The sequence below is a fragment of the Dromaius novaehollandiae genome, chromosome 1, assembly GCF_036370855.1.
Source record: "Dromaius novaehollandiae isolate bDroNov1 chromosome 1, bDroNov1.hap1, whole genome shotgun sequence".
Classification (NCBI taxonomy): domain Eukaryota; kingdom Metazoa; phylum Chordata; class Aves; order Casuariiformes; family Dromaiidae; genus Dromaius; species Dromaius novaehollandiae.
Window position 1 is genome coordinate 37,676,574 of NC_088098.1, and position 13,042 is coordinate 37,689,615.

The window sequence follows — 13,042 nt, forward strand, 5'->3', positions numbered from 1 at the left end:
TGACAAAGCACTGTCAAAGCCAGCACTTCAGATGGTGTAAACTGGTATCATTTCATTGCTGGCTGCAGACATACTACCTCAGACAAATGCAAAAAATAGTTTCCAATTTGCAAACAGAATCAAAGGTTTCCCCTGTTTTAATGGCTTCTGATTCCTAGGTTGGGAGCTGCCCTGAACTATTTGACTAATCTTTGGTTGTCTGTACAAACCCTGGGAATGCAGCCAGAACCAAAAAGTGAAATGGCGCTACCTCTCTATCAGCTGTACGCAGTGTCATTTTGACTCATGTCCCCAGAGCAATGTCATTCAGGGGTAAGTAAAAGGGAACTCACTGGATGTGTAACAAGGTTGGAAGAGAGAGCAGTCTCTGCCCTGCTGAAAAGACCTGCTCAGGAAGTGGTGGGGGATATGGGAACGTGAACATTATTTTTGTTTCACTTTGGTGAAGTGTCCTACCCCACAAAGGACAACAGGGTGCCCATCTCTCGCTGGGCTACTTTGGACAGTCTCAGAATTTCTATTGTCATCAGGTATCAAGGATCTACCTCTCTGTTGAGAACTGAGTTATTTTCTCAATATTTCAATTATCCTGGGTACCTAAAATACTAATAGAAGAACATCTTCAAGCATATTTGAAAGCCACTCTGACAAGAAGAGAGGTAATCTGCTCTGACAAAAAGAGAAAAAGCAAACAGGGTCCAAATGATCTTTTTGCTTAAGCTTCACTGAGTCTTGGCTGTATCTATCACAACCTCCTGGTGCTTTCACAAGAAGAATAAGCCTTATCTGTGCTTCCTACATCTGGATGCTAAAGGCATGGATACCCTTGCATTAGTCGGTGTAGTTATGTGTAACCTGAGCCTCTATGATAACACACAAAATCAAAAACAAGAGTTATCTTCAACCTTGAGTGTGTGAGAGTGTGAGGTGAACACCTGCGAATTGTCTGAAGGAATCTTTTTAGTGAAGGGCTGCCATCTTCTTTAGAAAGCCAGTAATATCCTAGAAAAATGAACTCTGTCTCAGAAAAATGTAGGCAACAGAACTATACAATTATAGGATAATTTGAGCTGGAAGGAGCCTCAGAAGATCTCTAGTCTGACCTCCTTCTCAAAGCAGGATCAGCTGTGAGGTCAGACCAGGCTGTTCAGGGCTGTATCCACAGCGTGGTCTTGAAAAGCTCAACTGCTGGAGAGTGCTCAACTGCTCTGGGTCCCTGCTCCACTGCGTAACTGTTCTCATGGTGAAAAAGTTTCTCCTTATATTCAGTCTGAACCTCTCTTGTTCCATTTTATGACCATTGCCTCTAGTAATATCATAATCTTTTCCAACAAGTCTTTTTAACACAACAAGAGGTCCATTTTACAAGAACTGGTCTAGGCTTCCTTTTGCTATTCTAAAGGAGGACAAACAGGAGTCCAGAGCACCTTCGTTCCTGGACTTTCTGTGAAACGATGTTGAAAAATTCTTACCTAATAGAAGATGAAACATAATCATTAGGAAAAACTGGATCTGAGAGCTGGGAAAAGTGAACATGCAGACAGCAGCTGACCTTAGGCACAGAGTTGGAACCATCTTATTACTGCAGAGGGTTAAAAAAGGGAACTAACATGAAAGGTATTCTGCTTTCCTAGCCACCAAGCAGAAGTAGAGGCTAATAGGAAGACGAGTTTAAGCATGTCTCAGAGGACAGAAAGGGGGAAGATCTCAGGACAGAATCAGTCAGTCCCAATTTTTTTTTAGTGTTACTTCTTACTGTCATCAATGCTCTCTAACCTCCACTTCAGAGGAGGAGTGTAGGATGGAGCGACATCAGGTACAAAGAATCTTAAAAAATAAACCTGGGTTTCCCTACTCTGATTAGAGTAGTTTGCTTAAGTATTGCAAGATAGACTTTGTTTTCACTGGATGAGAAACATTTTTAGGAGAAACAGATCATAATTTTCCTTATAGAGTAAACATCACCATGTTGCATGTTTATATTATCCCTGATTTAAAGACAATTCTCCAGTATGCATTCACTTGCTCTGATTCATAACACAGCATCTGAAGAATCCTGCCAGTGTGTGATGCACCCACTACTTTAATTTAACAAACTTACTCTCATGAGGGAGATGTATAGTAATTTAAAAACAAACACAAAGAAGGGTCTTGCTATGAAGTCAGGGACTGTTGCCTTGGTGAAATCACATATTTTAAAACCTGGAACATTGGAAAATTGTTCTGGCAGGAAAGATAATTGATTCAGCTGGTAGTGGATAAGGCTGGAACCTGATGGTAATACAATGATAATTCAAATAAAAGGCTGGAGTCATGGTAAGATGAACTTCATCTTTTATGATTTCTCATGTTCTGGGGAAAAATACTAACAGCCCTGCCTTGCTCACATTCTGATGACGAACAATGATGGTATTGACATTTTCATATATTTAGTCAAATCTGGTATCTTTTCAAGTTTACAAAATTCAAGTGTTTTCCAAAACAGTCCTCTTTCTCTGAGGTCATTTGTGAGTCAGAACAATTTACAAGAATTGGTGTGAGGAAACTGTGCTGGTTGCTGCCCTGCCCGTGCCAAAGGATAGGGGGAAACTTATGCATGGGAAAGAAAGAAAGAGGATCTTCACAAAAAGATGGTTTCTCTCCTCTCAAATGCACATTTCAGTTCTAGTCCCTCCTGCATTTTCCAAAAGCAATTTCTCTGTTTCCAAAGGCAAACTGTCAAAAGATAAGGCAAAGAAACAAAAAACCCCACAACTGACAAAAGCAAGGAAACAAACAAACCAGTCCTGGAAAACACCTTGAGAAAACAAAGAAGTAAACAAAATCAAGTGCTGTGCTACTGTCAGGAGGCCCTTTCAGGACTCGCCAGGTTTTCTGCAGCGTTCAAGCTACGTTTCCGCAGCACTTGCTAGAGACTCTGAGCAGGGTGGGCTGTCTTTGGGCAGGCTGCGCTCCAGACCCACTGAAATAAGTGGAATCCTGCCACTGGCTTCCTGCAGCCCTTTTTTGACACAAGACAACTCAGAGAATTGCATGGCTCCCTCCACAGCCATCCTCTTTCATACGCAAAGCAGCTGAATCCTTTTCTCCTTTCTCCTACAGAGAAAGCCAGAGAGGATGTCACAAAGGAGTAACTACTAATGACTAAACCAAAGATGAGACTATCTCGTCTGTTAAATATAACTGCCAGCATTTCCACTTTTGGCAGTAGATTACTGATGTCAGCAGTAATCTCTCACCCTCTGCATAAGAAGGTTAAGTTTTCCTACCATTTTCAGACATTTCACAGCCGAAGGTGCTGGTCATGCAGAACCCCCATAAAAACAAGCCTACTTGATAAACCAGTGAATCTAGCAAGGTCTGCATGAGGTGGTCTGCTCTCAGTCCTCCCACCAGTGCTGTCAGGTGTGAAAATGTGGTGAAATATGTATGTATACAATACAGACATATACATGCACTTGCATATCTATCATACTGCAGTAAATTTCCATCTTATGAAATTGCAGGAAAAATATGGTAGAAATCAAAGTGTTAGAGAAATCAAATCAGTTGGAGACTGAATAGAGGGGAGGGTTTTCACCGTCATCTAATACAAACTTTGCTATAATATTCCAGAAGGCAATGCTAGTTCACGACCTCTAGAGTAAATTAACATAATAGCTGTAAGACTCAAGTATTTACTTCCTGAAACATGAATAATGAGGCCTGAAGAAATGTCAGTCAGTCAAATAGCACTGAAGATAAGGACACCTCCACTGGTTCTGGTCTGTTCTTTGAAAAATATTATTATTTGGGTCCGACAAGGTAAGCAGTTTTTACTGGATCCATTTTTTTTGTCTATCCCTTAGAATATTCCTTCTAAAAGGAAAACACTCTTGACAAACTGTTCAGTTCTCGGAGCTGATATCCCAGTCTCATTATTTGAGTAATTTAACAATGAAGAGAAGAAACAGTAATCATTGTGTGATGGGTGACAGGGATATGTAAAAGAAAAAAAGCAGTATAGGTTGTACAGGCTTTATTTTTGGTGAATATCAAAATCTATTATTTCCAGACGTACGTAGTGGTCATGGTTTGCTGTAATTGACTATTGGGTCAATTTTAGGTCAATAAAATTTTCTATTTTTTATATAGTTAATAATCTGCCCTTTATAATGTGCTACTATGTTAATGTCAGAACTTAGAGCAATTTTTCGTTCAAAGGTCTGCTATTGTTTGCATAATTCAGAAATGCACTTTATTCCATTCTTACCTTCAAAAATACTTAAATGAATGGAGCCTCACCAAACTTAATAGTTATTGGAGGGAGAAAAGTGGTGGGTGTTGTGTCTTAATCCAATAATGGGTGTAGGTACAGAATGTATTTTGCAGCTCTTAATAAGAATAATATGAACGGCATATAGTCATACATATGCTGAAGTAACGTCATACGTGTGACTTTTTTTTGAAACATTCAAAAAATGCTTTTTTATAGATACATTTTCAATATACAGATCACCCTTCCTCTTGTCCCCGACTCCTATGTAGGAAAGAACTTCCAGAGTTCCATTAAAGTCAATGAAAATAATCCAGTTTACAATAAAGGTTGGTTTTGTAGTACTCTTGAAAAACAAAGCATTTCCCCATGCCAAAATTCTTCATTATTCCAATATAATGATTCACTAGAGCCTTATTTTTTATCACAGAAAAGGAAGAGGAGGATGGCAAATAAAAAAGTAGAATTAACTGTGCTTTTTGCATAGTAGGATTTTTTCCAGATTAACTGATGAATCAGGATCCCATCTTATCATCATCCTCAGTCAGAATGGAAGAGAAGATGGAGGAGAAAGGGGCTGCTGCAGGTGTGGAGGAAATACTTAGAGAAGATTGTATACAAAATTCCCTTAAACTAGTCAAAAATCATTTACTGTAGTCCAGCTGTTCATTTACTTACTTTTCTTTTAAATTTGGCATGAAAATGAGTATATTATTTTTGCAGAGGGTTTTTCTTTTTTCTCTTTTTTTGAGATGAGAATTAGCAGATGCAGCTGGGGGATTGCTGTGCTTGGGAAGCTGAGAACAGCAAACTTGGGAAAGAAAGACGGCAAAGCACAGGATATGGAATGTCAAGAAAAATACATTTCTGTGGCACTAATATGTAGATTTTCAACACATTTTATTCACTTTGGGAGAGACATAAAAGCAAATCAAAATGCAAAGCAAGTACAGCTGTTAAATTCTGTATTAGAAAATGACATTGTATTTACATCAAATTGCCTCTCAGAACTTCATCTGAGAAAGAAGTTATGCACCTTCAGCCATGAACTATTGGATGATGGTGCCATATCCTGCTGAATTACTGTATTCGCCATTCTAGTGCTGCCTTATTTTCACTGAACCTGAAAATGCTCCTCATAGGCAGGTCTCTTGACTTTATAATTGCTAAGGCCATGATTCAGGAAAGCATTCTTAACCAGGAAAACACACACTTACTTATCTTCAGGCATTTGTAGACAGCAAGATAAATATAGGGGCACAGAGATAGAATGGTTAAGTATCTTACATTTTAATATTTTTCCCTCTAAACTGTGTTAATCATTTAAAATTGTTATGGTAGGAAAGATTTTATTCTTCTACTGAAAAAATCAGGATTAAAATTCATTGGTCTTCATTCCACCCCTCTTTGTATATCTATGAAATAGGCCCTAAAATCTGAAGTATCATTCCTGGCACTCTTTTTGATAACTAAAGGGAAATAGACTGAAGCACTCTGTCTATTTTAGATATCTAGATTAGGATAAGATGAGCCTTGCTAGGCTAAGAGCAAAGAGTGGGAGTGATTAATGTGTTGAAAATGTTGAATAGGATAAAGAAGACAGACCAAGTCTTGGTGTACGAAATCAAGATAACAACTGTGAAAATTATAAAAAGAAAAGCTTTTTGACAAATGTGCTTGTGCACATTCTTCACACTTCCCAGGTGCTGCTGGAATGTGAAGCAACAGAGCAATAGTTTGGAACCACCTATTTCTGGATTGCTGCAGCTGGCATGACTTGGGCACATTTTCCCCCCATTTAGTGTCTGTCTCCAAATCTTCCTCTCTTGTCCTGACCTTGCCGTGTCTTCTATCTACCTCAGTAGCTCAATTGCTAGGTATAATGCAACCATTCTCCTCCTATTGCTTCCAGGAGTAGTAATCACATGTGACTTACTTTTTTCACATTAGCTCTATACTTAAATTAATTATAAGCTTAAATATCTCATAGTTGGACATTTGGACAGTTAACTCCAACTGTCCATGGTCAGCTGCTACTCTTTGGCCACTTCCTGCATAATGAGACATGTGAAAGTAACGGAGGAGCAAACTGGGAGCATTTTAAACACGCTGAAACATGAGCTTTCTGTCTACATGCATGGTCAGAAGCCAGGTTGTGCCTTAGATTCAGGTATGTACCTTGAATGGATTCTTTTGACCAAATGTAGACATGCACAGTGCAGGTGCCCACATGAAGCTAGCAGCCACTCTAAGGTTTCCCTCTAGAGGTTTTCTTCTAAAGCCAATGTAGAGAAAGGCATGCTTCCTGCATACAATTCATTTGATCCTAAAATGGACATGTAAACTAGGTCAGATAATTCATGCTTGTAAAGCACCTTTTTCTTTGCATTCACTAGAGTGATTAGCTCAGATGGTGTCTATGCTGTAGATGTCCAGAGCTTGATAAGATAAAAGTCACCCACCAGGAAGAACTGGCCAGCATCATGCTGGTAGACTGGCCTGTAACATGCTTAGATCCAGCCTTTCTGACTGGTGAAGCTGGTTTTGCTGTTAGGTGAGCCCTTTTAACTTTCCTACTTAGGTGTGCTCTGGAGACCAACGTAAATCTGCATCTGCAGCTGAACAGTGAGGACTGTAGGTAAGAGTGGGTTTGAGAGACCAGCATTGTCAATATACCCATAGCATTACTGATACCTTTTGCCCCTGGATTATTTCATCTATACTCCCTAGTCACCTCCTTTCTCAACCTGCTCTAATTTGGCTTTCCTTTCTTTTCTAAGAAATGTTATGAAGATGCTCCTAAGTTTTTGAGGGTGGAGAATTGCCTAGTCCTAATATCAGTTCACTTTGCAGCGTCTGAGGTATATTTGAACTGGCTGAAGTGTTCAACCATGTGGGGACAAACTGTTTGCAAGTGGAAATCTTGTTTCTATGTTTGTTTTGTAGGTCTGTTTTTTATGCTTAAAAAGGTCTTAAATTAGTAATAACCAGAAGACCTGTTGCATGGAGTTAAAAGACAACTGATAAAGTGCAAACTCCAAAAAAGAAATACAAATAAAATCATGGTGTCATATAGGAGCCACAAACTTTATTGCTGCTTTGGTTCAAGGCCTTATGGAACCCATCAGTCCTCTGCTTTTTCAAAATCATATCACCATAAATGAACTTGCAGTAACTTTAGTTCATCAGTACAATAAAATAAAAAAATCTTTTAAAGTGTTATATTGCAACCATGTAGCTGGCAGCATCTAAATAGCACTTAAAATGTCGCTTCTTAGATCAATTATATGAGAGTATTAAAGTAAGTTGAGGCATTCGGACGTTTTCTTTCTTTCTTTCTATTATCATTGTCAGAAAGTGTAGTGTTACATAGGTCTGCTAAAAAGGGTGAAGGTACACAATCCTCTTACTTTTTATGTTTTTTCCCTGAAGGATGATCTTTTTTTTTCTATGATTGGTTGTTGTCTTCTGTATAGTCCAAGATCAAAGAGGTAGAAGGTAAACAGTTTATTGCTTCTTTTCTCTTGGACTACTGTAGTTTCTAAAAGGTCTTTTCTGTAGGTGATACCAGAGGATGCTGTTTTGCTGTTATGTTTCCACATTAATTTCTGGATTCATGTTCCTCTTGTTTTGCTGAGATAAAGGGAGTATTGTAGCAAACCTTGTGTGAAACTACAAAAGCCTGAATGACTATCAGCTGCCTGTTGGACCAGAAACAGTGAGAAATTTCATCTTTTCTCCTGATAAAAGAATTAAATTTATACAATGAGAACAAATGACAGAAACAAAAAATGACAGAAAAAACCCCCAGTACAATGAATTCAAAATTCTAAACAAATGCTGTCATTTTAAAATGGTTTCACAAAGAAGAAAAATATTTTTCTGTCCTACTAATGAAAAATATGGTCAGGTCTGGTTTTGAGTGGGTATTTTTATATTGGATAGTGTGTGTATACTTCTGTGTTTTGGTGAAAAGTGCAGCAGGATGGTTCACATTAGCTATCACCTGTCACACGATGCTATAAATAATAAATATCCATAATTTGTTGTTTTTATAACAGGCCATGACTGGGTACAGTTAGAAAAGGCCACTGAAATGTGGTAGTGCTATGTGGTGAGCTTATATTGCCAGAGATAATTTCAAAGAATTTTTTAACCCAACTTCAGACAGAGAAGTATACGATCTTGCCTTCCGTTCAGAGGTGAACAGACATATAAAACTTTATCAGGGTAACTGCAGAACCGTGATTTTCTGCCTGTCATGCAATCTCGCCTCCTTCCCCAGTCTTTGACCAGCTCCATTGGGGAAGAGGACCTGGACAGCAGGGAACAGAGGGCTGGAGCCCTCTGGGCTGCTTCTCTGTAAGGAATAAGCTCAATGCCACACGTTGGGAAAGAAGCCGTAACACTGCTAAGCCCACTGCCACTGTTCCCAGTGCACTGAGATCTGAGCTCTCCTAAGCTACAGAAGAGTGTCCTTTGGAGCTGAGGGCCAAATCCCTGACCACAAAGGTATCACCTAAGATTTGAGCAAATGAGAAATGCTAAATTATTGACTAAGGGAAACATTGCTTTCAAAAACCAACCAACCAAACACACACAGAAAGCTCTTCCCTTTATGTAGGACCTACATTAACCTCTGTGCCCTGCTGCTCAAGATCCAGCAGGAGGAGAATGAGTAAGCTGGAAACATGGCTTCTGAATCTATGCTGGCACTGGAGATGCCAGAGCAAAAGCAAAAATATAAAAAAGTTGTGTTAATTTCAAGGTCCATTAGGCACAGAAGACCTGCTCCTGTTCCCACTGAAGTTAAACACTCATTGATTGTAAAATTCTCATTGGCTGCAGTGGTGCAGGATCAGTCCATGGAGGAAGAATAATCAATGTTCTATATGACAAAAAGTACATTACTGAGTGAGATTTTTTTTTCAATTGTTAAAGGGGCTGTTTTCTAAATTTCCAGTGTGGCAGATACAAAACTTCAATAAGGCAATTTATGTGAATTAAGTTGCCTTGTAATTATACATTTATCAGGTTTGGGGCCTGAAGCCAGCCAATACTTTAACGTGGATGTCTGTATAATAACATGGATTCCTCCATCAAGTGTCCAATCTCATGCACCTGCTTTCATGATAATGGCCTAAGGCAAGTATAAAAAATTAAAATTACATTTAGAAAATCTGACCAAATAAAATCTTGGCAGTATTTCAGCCAGTAGTTCCTAATTTCCTTCCTCGCACATGTTGTACGTTTATTGCAGAGCTCATGTGCAACATAAAGGCAGTAAAGTATCTATCTATCAATACCTTTATACTTATTTGACATTTAGAGACTCTCCTGTTCCATTATCTTTGCTTTACTTTGTGACATTTTTATCAACTTCAACATTAACACAGCAGATTTTACAACTAATACAACTTAAAAGGTACAAAGATGTCAGCAACATCAATTATAAAAAAATTACAGCTCCTGCTTTATCTCAGAGGTAATTAAATGAGCTGTAATTATTAGCCTAGATTCATTAGATTCATGTTCTCATGACCTCCTTAGATTGGATTATTGTAATTCTTAGTACGTCTGCCTGCCAAGGCAGTGTGCTGGCAGCCTTGAAGGCAGTCAGAAAGGCAGAGGTAAAAGAGGACTGTTAGAAACCAAATGATTTAGACTCTTTAGAATTCATTGCTAATGAATTCTCTATTATCTGTTGATGATGTTATTGCTGTAACTGCTTGGTGTTGTGTGAGTAAGGACCCCCTATACCTCCAGGCTGTTGTCACCTGTGGAGCTGCTATTTAACTGGTGCTATAGCTGTGCTCAGGGTGGAGGGGCTTGGAATGACAAAGCTGTTTTGGGCAGTGACATAGAAGATATGCTTATGGATGATATGTAAGATATGCTTGTGTCTTGTCAGCCTTTGTTTTGATTTTACTATGACACTATCACTCAGAGACCAGAACTAGAGATGATTTGAAGATAGTAAGAGAAGAAGTAAAGCTCTGTGTCAAGTGCATGGAAAATGAGAATGCAACATGCAGAAAAGAGGGAAAGGATATCCAAGGAGCACAAAGATATGATAGTTAGAGAATAGATATATGACTAGCAGTGTATCAGATGACATGTAAGTGTGGCAAATGTAGCATCTTAGACATCATATAATGTAGATTTTAAAGTTCTAGATCTCTTCAAGTTTCTTGATTACAGTGCTGTTGGCTCCCAGGCATTAGGGGTCTTTTGTAGTACTGAACGATAGCTTGACTACATAAAATTCACATATAAGACCTATTTGTTGGTGTTTTTTGGATGGAGTAGGGATCAAACATTGGTCTATTATTATAATTGTACAGGTGAGTGCCTTTGGTTGTGTGTCCATCTTCGATGAAGTACTTCGCGGTGCCACAGAGAACTTCATTTGAAAACCTCCATTCTAGCTATTTTAGCCTGTAGTTAGGTAACTATGCTTTAGATCATATTAACTAAAGAACAAACTGAAATGTTAGCAAGAAACAGAAATTGCATTAGCCTTGACACATGCAGTTTCAAAGTATTCCTCCTGGACAACAGCTAAGCCATTTAATCTTCAGAAATAAACTCCCATTAGTCATGCCAATAAAAATAAACATGAAAAATGAATGTTTTATTTATATCAATATATCTGATACTCTATATTCTATACGTACTTTGGAATCTACTCAGAAATGGGACCAGATCTGGCTTTCGTCGAGACAAATAGCAACAATGTTATGAGTGGCAGTAGGAGCAGAAGAAGGCCCAAAGAAATGAAATTGAAAAGATTGCATGCCCCAAATATTACCTATCCTAGGGCTGGTAGTAAAATGCAAGTATTATCTCTGTCCCAGTAATAGCTAAAAGAAGAGCTGGAAATCCAATGCCTTTGAAAACCTGACTGTCTTCAGAGAAGGTAAAAATATTCCCTCTGACCCTATTGCATATGAAAAGCTTGTAAAATAAAATAAAAAAAAATACAAAGCCCAAACCCAGGTCATAAAAGTTAGAAAATCTAGTGTGGAGTAACATAGTGGAGCAGAATATAGCAATATATTTGGACCAGATATGGCCACCTTTACTTTCATGGAATAGCACCTAACTCAGAGATTTATCTCATTAAAATTAATGAGACTGCTGCTACAGTAACACTCCATGTGTGTGTTGGCCAATGTCTGGCCATTTGTATTCAGAAAAAACAGTAAGCTACTTGCGGGGACTCTGAATGTTACCCAGAGAAATCACGTGTTTTCTCGGTATTTGCAAGGCTACAGTTTGACATCTCCATTTATGTGGGCAATTGCTGTGCCTACAAAATGAGTAGTACTTGTGCCTCTTGTCTACCACTCTTAACTCAGCTGCAAATGCACAAATGTATGTGTAGATTGTGCCCCCCAAGTTGGAGGACTGTTGTTTGAAATTTTGGCTCTTCTGTTTGTGGTATGACTTGCCATCATTACAAGAACAGTGTAAATAAAAATTTCCAGTCCTGGGACCTTACTTCAGAGTAAAACAGACATCAGTTAGTTAACTTGTATTAATAAAAAGGTCAGATGATTTTAATTCATGTCATAATTCATAATAATTCAATGCATATTCTTAAGTACCTTCTTAATAGAAAGACAATGTCTCATTAATATTAAATGTACCAACCTGATAACCCTAGGGGGGTCACATGGCAACTAAAATTTGAGGAATGCCATGTACAGCACATTGAAATGATTCACCACCATATTCATTTCATATATAAATATAATGTAAGACCTTTCTCAACAAAGTGGATGTCTGAGCTTTGGAAAGAGTGATTTTAATGAGTGATAAAATGAGAATCAATCATAATTATCTGCATTTTGTACTTTCTCCCCAAATAATAAACCCAAAGTAATTTAAAGGCCAAATCCTGCTTGTTTTTCTAAGCCAGTCTTCATATCTTCAATAAGCTGATTTCTGGGTTTAAGACAAGAGGAAACTAGTCCTCGTATATGATTGCATACTATATGTGCCCCTGCTCATTTAATTTTAAGGGTAGAACACTAGAATGTAAAGAAATCAAATTTCCTGCTGTGGCGTTAACTTCAACTGTTTTGCACATCTTCCACTATGCAACCTACATAGTACTGTATTACTCAGTGTAACAAGCAGCAATCCTGAAAGCTGTCTGTGTGAAAGTCATGCCAATGCAGATAGAAGGCCTCTGTTCCACTAAGTAAATCCTGTTTTCAAGGGTAAACAGAACCTTGTTTTTCTGTCCCAGCCATCAAGAATCCTGAAAAGTTTGTTTGCATATTAGAACTGTTTTGTAGGGAGGCTTCTTTTGAAATCAAAGGAGATTTTCCCACTGAATTCAGTGGGCTTTGGTTCAAGGTTTAAATCAGAGAAAGCTTCGGTTGTTCAGGGTGGAAGAGACCACAGTGGCCATACAGTCTGACTTCCGTAATGCAAGACATAATTTTACCAAGACAGTTTTACATCAAGACTGTAACTTCTTAACAAGGCAGTGCACATCAGAAAGACAGCCATTTTTGTAATAAAGAGTTTGAAAAGATACAGAATCCCTAATATTCCCAATCCAATGGCCGTTGAATTAACTTCTAGTAAAAAATAGGTACTGTATTTCAAGCCTGATTTTGTCCAATTATCCAATTTTGTAATGTTTCATGATGTACATCTTTTTCAAAGGAATACCCAGGGACAATAAGCATACTTTTAGCACACTGAATTCCTACCCAGTGAAGGATCTGGCATTATGCGTGACAGAAATAGTTTGAAAAGAGTAAGATGGAA